Below are 7,518 nucleotides of genomic sequence, written 5' to 3'. Positions count from 1 at the left end.
GGATCACGAAAGTAGAAGAATTGAACACCCTACTCCAGAAGAAATAGAAGAAATCGATTCTAAGCGGATCTTTATGAAAATAATAGAGAAACTTAAACAGGAGGTGAAAATCTGCCGTAAAGAAATGAAAGATCGCCATCCATTGTTGGATGAAGGTTCTCTCTGATCTTACCTTCTTTGCTAACGTTCTCTTTCCTTCTGCTTCTCGTTTGGACCTAGGGAGTTAAGTCCAGTGTTCCGATGTGGGTCTCTGTCTCTATCTCCATCCATCGCCAGATGAAGGTTCTATGGTGATAAGCAAAATATTCATCAGTATGGTTATGGGCCTAGGCCATTTCAGACACCCTGTCTTCTGTCCAGAGAACAATCTGGGGATCTCTCCTTGGACCTGGGATCCCATTTATAATCAAGTCTCCTGTAAACCCTAATGACGATGGATGGCGATACAAGACGGAGACCCACGTTGGAGCACCAGACTGAGCCCCCCAAGGTCCAAATGAGGAGCAGAAGGAGGAAGAAAATGAAAAAGGAAATAGGACTGTGAGGGATGCGATTACCAACTGATACAAGGGGACGGATCTAATGAGAGTTTACCAAGGCCAGTTGGACTGGGACTGAACGAGGACACAATCCAACCAGATTCTCTGAATGTGGCTGGATTCTCTGAATGTGACTGGCCCGGAGTCTCTCTGAAAAGCCATTGACAATGACACTGGGACTTGTTACCTCTGCATATACTGGATTTTGCGGATCCAGTCCGTCTGGACACTCACCTTCCTGAACCTGGAGGGAGAGGGGAGGAACTTGAACTTCCCACTGGGCAGGAAACCCTGACTGCTCTTAGGGATGGAGAGGGAGGAGGAGAGGGAGTGGGGGGAGTGGGAGGGTGGTGGGAGGAGGGACGGAAATGGAAACATTTATAATTTAATAAAATTCCAAAAAAAGAAAAAAATATTAAATAAAGAAATGAAAGATAAGTATAACAAAAAGATTGAGGAAATGAGTAAAGAAATGGAAGAGAAATATACCAAAAAGTTTGAAGAAATGAGTAAATCCGTAAATGAAATTCTGGGAAAACAAGAAAAAACAATCAAACAGGTAATGAAAACAGTTCAAGATTTGAAAACTGAAATGGAGTCAATGAAGAAATCACAAACCGAGGGCCGGCTGGCTACGGAAAATCTAGGTAAACGAACAGAGACTTCAGAAACAAGCATAACCAACAGAATACAAGAGATAGAAGAAAGAATCTCAGACTCTGAAGACACCATAGAGAAATTAAATGCTCTGACCAAAAAAACCAGCAAATCCAAAAAATTTTCATCACAAAACATTCAGTAAATTGGAACACAATAAAAAAAAACAAATCTAAGAATAATAGGGGTAGAAGAAGGAGAAGAATTGCAGATCAAAGGTCCAGAAAATATATTCAACAAAATTATAGAAGAAAACTTCCCCAACCTAAAGAACGATATCCCTATGAAGGTTCAAGAAGCATACAGAACACCGAATAGACTGGATCAAAAAAAACACATCCCCTTGCCATATAATAATCAAAACACAAAACATTCAGATTAAAAAAAGAATATTAAGAGCTGCAAAGGAAAAAGGACAAGTAACATATAGAGGTAAGCCTATCAGACTTACACCAGACTTCTCTATGGAAACCATGAAAGCCAGAAGGTCCTGGATAGAGGTACTGCAGAAACTAAGGGACCATGGATGCAAGCCCAGACTACTATACCAAGCCAAGCTATTGTTCACTATCAATGGAGAAAACAAAATATTCCAGGATAAAAACAAATTTAAACAATACATAGCTACAAATCCAGCCTTACAGAAAGTATTAGAAGGCAAATCACAACCCAAGGAATCCAACATTCCCAACACTGTCTACAATAACTCAGACATCTAGCGACCCGTCACAAGCACAACTCAAAGAAGGGAAAAACATACTCTCTACTACCCCCCCCCCCCCAAAAAAATAACCGGAGTCAACAACCACTGGTCATTAATATCACTTAATATCAATGGACTCAATTCACCTATAAAAAGGCACAGACTTAGAGATTGGATACGAAAACAGGATCCAACATTCTGCTGTTTACAAGAAACACACCTCAGCCACAAAGACAGACATCTACTCAGAGTAAAGGGCTGGGAAAAGGTTTTGCAAGCAAATGGACCTAAGAAACAAGCAGGTGTGGCCATTCTAATATCTAACAAAATTGACTTCAAACTAAAATCTATCAGAAAAGATAGAGATGGACATTTCATACTCATAACAGGAACAATTCATCAGGAGGAAGTCTCAATCCTGAATATCTATGCCCCTAATATAAAGGCACCCACTTATGTAAAAAAAACTTCTAGAACTCAAGGCAGTCATCAAACCACACACACTAATAGTAGGAGACTTCAACACACCTCCCTCACCAATGGACAGATCAATCAGACAGAAACACAACAGAGAAATGAGAGAATTATTGGAGGTATTGAATCAAATGGACTTAACAGATATTTAAACAACATTCCACAAAAATAGGAAAGAATATACCTTCTATTCTGCAGCTCATGGAACCTTCTCGAAAATTGACCACATACTCGGGAACAAAGCAAACTTCCACAGATACAGAAAAAATATTAGTAACCACCTGTGTCTTGTCAGATCACCATGGATTAAAATTAGAATTCAACAACAATGCTACCCACAGGAAGCCAACAAACTCATGGAAGTTGAACTGTCAACTATTAAATCATCCCTTCGTCAAGGAAGAAATGAAGAAAGAAATTAAAGTCTTCCTTGAATTTAATGAAAATAAAGACACAACATACTCAAACCTATGGGACACTATGAAAGCAGTGCTAAGAGGAAAGTTCATAGCACTAACTGCCCAATTAAAGAAAACGGAGAAAGCACACATTGGAGACTTAACAGCACACTTGAAAGCTCTAGAAAAAAAGAGAAACTGATTCACCCAGGAATTTGCTGATGATATGATAGTGTACATAAGCGACCCCAAAAACTCTGCCAAAGAACTCCTACAGCTCATAAACACTTTTAGTAATGTGGCAGGATACAAGATCAACTCCAAAAAAATCAGTTGCCCTCCTATACACAAAGGATAAAGAAGCAGAGAGAGAAATCAGAGAAACATCACCTTTCACGATAGCCACAAATAGCACAAAATATCTTGGGGTTACTCTAACCAAGGAAGTGAAAGACCTATTTGACAAGAACTTTAAGTCTTTGAAGAAAGAAATTGAGGAGGATACCAGAAAATGGAAAGATCTCTCCTGCTCTTGGATTGGGAGAATCAACATAGTAAAAATGGCAATTCTACCAAAAGCAGTCTATAGATTCAATGCAATTCCCATCAAAATACAATCAAAATTCTTCACAGACTTTGAGACAACAATAATAAAGTTTATATGGTAAATCAAAAAACCCAGGATAGTCAAAACAATCTTATACAATAAAGAAACTTCAGGAGGCATTACCATCCCTGACTTCACACTCTATTACAGAGCAACAGTGTTGAAAACAGCTTGGTATTGGCATAAGAACAGAGAAGTCGACCTATGGAATCGAATAGAAGACCCGGGTATTAACCCACAAACTTATGAACACCTGATTTTTGACAAGGGAGCTAAAGGTATACAATGGAAGAAGGAAAGCATCTTTAACAAATGGTGCTGGCATAACTGGATGTCAACCTGCAGAAAAATGAAAATAGATCCATATCTATCGCCATGCACAAAACTCAGGTCCAAATGGATTAAAGACATCAACATTAATGCGACCACTTTGAACCTGATAGAAGAGAAAGTGGGAAGTAGTCTACAAGAGATAGGCACAGGAGAACACTTCCTAAGCAGAACCCCAGGAGCGCAGACAATAAGAGAAACAATGAATAAATGGGACCTACTGAAACTGAGAAGCTTCTGTAAAGCAAAGGACACTGTCAGTAAGACAAAAAGGTTACCTTCTGACTGAGAGAAGATCTTCACAAACCCCTCATCAGACAAAGGTCTGATCTTCAAAATATACAAAGAACTCAAGAAACTAGACACTAAAACCCTAATTAACCCAATTAAAAAATGGGGTACTTATCTGAAAAGAGAATTCACAACAGATGAACTTCAAATGGCCAAAAGACACTTAAGGTCATGCTCAACCTCCTTAGCGATCAGGGAAATGCAAATCAAAACCACTTTGAGATACCATCTTACACCTGTCAGAATAGCCAAACTCAAAAACACCACTGATAGCCTATGCTGGAGAGGATGTGGAATGAGGGGAACATTCATCCATTGTTGGTTGGAATGCAAACTTGTGCAGCCACTGTGGAAATCAGTGTGGCGGTTTCTCAGGAAACTGGGAGTCAACCTCCCTCAGGACCCAGCAATTCCACTCTTGGGAATATACCCTAGAGATTTCCTAACATACTACAAAAGCATTTGTTCAACTATGTTCATAGCAGCACTATTTCTAATAGCCAGAACCTGGAAGCTGCCTAGGTGCCCCTCAATAGAAGAATGGTTAAAAAAGGTGTGGAACATATACACATTAGAGTTTTACTCAGCGGTTAAAAACAATGACATCTTGAATTTTGCATGCAAATGGATGGAAATAGAAAACGCTTTACTGAGTGAGGTAAGCCAGACCCAAAAAGAGGAACATGGTATGTATTCACTCATAAGTGGATTCTAACCATAATTAAAGGTCTTTGAGCCTATTCTTCGAGATCCTAGAGAAGCTAAATAAGAAGATGAACCTGATGAAGATTATTTAGCTATCCGCCAGGAGGTAGGAAATAGACAAGAGTCCCAGATCCTTCATCTGGCGATGGATGGCGATACAGACGGAGACCCACATTGGAGAACCGGACTGAGCCCCCCAAGGTCCAAATGAGGAGCAGAAGGAGGAAGAAAATGAAAAAGGAAATAAGGACTCCGAGGGATGCTATCACCCACTGATACTAGGGGACGGATCTAATGAGAGCTTACCAAGGTCATTTGAACTGGGACTGAACGAGGACGTGATCCAACCAGATTCTCTGAATGTGGCTGGATTCTCTGAATGTGACTGGCCCGGAGTCTTTCTGAAAAGCCATTGACAATGACACTGGGACTTGTTTCCTCTGCATATACTGGATTTTTGGGATCCAGTCTGTTTGGATACTCACCTTCCTGGACCTGTAGGGACGGGGGAGAAACTTGAACTTCCCACAGGCAGGAAACCCTGACTCCCTGACTGCCCTTAGGGACGAAGAGGGAGGAGGAGAGTGAGTGGGGGTGTGGGAGGGTGTTGGGAAGAGGGGCGAAAATGGAAACTTTTATAATTTAATAAAATTACTCTCTAAAAAAAAAATCTCCCTACCAAAAAAAAAAAAAAAAGCCCAGGACCAGATGGTTTCAATGCAGAATTCTACCAGAACTTCCAGGAAGAGCTAATACCTATATTCCTTAATGTATTCCACAAAATAGAAACAGAAGAGTCATTGCCAAACTCCTTTTATGAAGCTACAGTTACTCTGATACCAAAACCACACAAAGACACAACCAAGAAAGAGAATTACAGGCCATTCTCACTCATGAACATCGACGCGAAAATTCTCAATAAAATACTGGCAAACCGAATCCAGGAACACATTAGAAAAATTATTCACTATGATCAAGTAGGCTTCATCCCAGAAAGGCAGAGCTGGTTCAACATACGCAAATCTATCGATGTAATCCATCATATAAATAAACTGAAAGAAAAAAACCATATGATCATTTCATTGGATGCTGAAAAAGCATTTGACAAAATTCAACACCCATTTATGATAAAGGTGTTGGTGAGACTGGGGATACAAGGATCATACCTAAATATAATAAAAGCAATATACAGCAAGCCGACAGCTAACATCAAATTGAATGGAGAGAAACTCAAAGCCTTTCCACTAAAATCAGGAACACGACAAGGCTGTCCACTCTCTATACCTCTTCAATATAATGCTTGAAGTTCTAGCAATAGCAATAAGACAACATAAGGAGATCAAGGGGATTCGAATTGGAAAGGATGAAGTTAAACTTTCGTTATTTTCTGACGATATGATAGTGTACATAAGTGACCCCAAAAACTCTACCAAAGAACTCCTACAGCTCATAAACACCTTTAGTAATGTGGCAGGATACAAGATCAACTCCAAAAAATCAGTGGCCCTCCTATACACAAAGGATAAAGAAGCAGAGAGGGAAATCAGAGAAACATCACCTTTCACGATAGCCACAAATAACATAAAATATCTTGGGGTTACTCTAACCAAGGAAGTGAAAGACCTATTTGACAAGAACTTTAAGTCTTTGAAGAAAGAAATTGAGGAGGATACCAGAAAATGGAAAGATCTCCCTTGTTCTTGGATTGGGAGGATCAACATAGTAAAAATGGCAATTCTACCAAAAGCAATCTATAGATTCAATGCAATCCCCATCAAAATCCCATCAAACTTCTTCACAGACCTTGAGAAAACAATAATCAAGTTTATATGGCAAAACAAAAAACCCAGGATAGCCAAAACAATCTTATACAATAAAGGAACTTCAGGAGGCATTACCATCCCTGACTTCAAACTCTATTACAGAGCAACAGTGTTGAAAACAGCTTGGTATTGGCATAAGAACAGAGAAGTCGACCTATGGAATCGAATAGAAGACCCGGATATTAACCCACTAACCTATGAACACCTAATTTTCGACAAGGGAGCTAAAGGTATACAAAGGAAGAAGGAAAGCATCTTTAACAAATGGTGCTGGCATAACTGGATGTCAACCTGTAGAAGAATGAAAGTAGATCCATATCTATCTCCATGCACAAAACTCAAGTCCAAATGGATTAAAGACATCAACATTAGTCTGTCCACTCTGATCCTGATAGAAGAGAAAGTGGGAAGTAGTCTACAAGATATAGGCACAGGAGGCCACTTCCTAAATAGAACCCCAGTGGTACGGGAGAATTGTTTGTATTCTGTCAATCATGTTTTAAATAAACGCTGATTGGCCAGGTCGGAGGTGTAGACAGGAAGTGGAAATGATGCAAGGAGAGCAGGAGAATTCTGTGGAGGAGGAAATTGATTCTTCCCACTCCTGTCCAGGCCACTGAAGCAGCAGGATGTGAGCTGCCACACTGAAAAAGTTACTGAGCCACATGGCTAAAATAGATCAGATAAATGGGTTAATAAGATGTAAGAGTTAGCTAATAAGTAGCCTGACCTAATGGGCCAATCAGCATTATAACTTACGGAGACCTCTGTGTCATTTTCTTTGGGGCTAAGCAGCTGGGAGCTGGGCAGGACAGAAATCCGAACAAGCAGGCCCAGCCTTTTCATGTTACAGAATGGCACCCACGTGGATAACTGCATCCACAGAAAGCCTGAAAAAGCTTGGGAAAGACTAGAGTGAAGCATTTTGGTTTTCAGCCATAGCAGGAAAAAAGCTGCATTGTTTTAAAATGTCAGCTTTCTGGGTCGTCCT

Source organism: Myodes glareolus, chromosome X (genome assembly GCF_982192425.1).
Source record: "Myodes glareolus chromosome X, mMyoGla1.1, whole genome shotgun sequence".
Classification (NCBI taxonomy): domain Eukaryota; kingdom Metazoa; phylum Chordata; class Mammalia; order Rodentia; family Cricetidae; genus Myodes; species Myodes glareolus.
The sequence above is the reverse complement of the archived record's forward strand: the minus strand, read 5'-3'. Positions refer to the sequence as shown.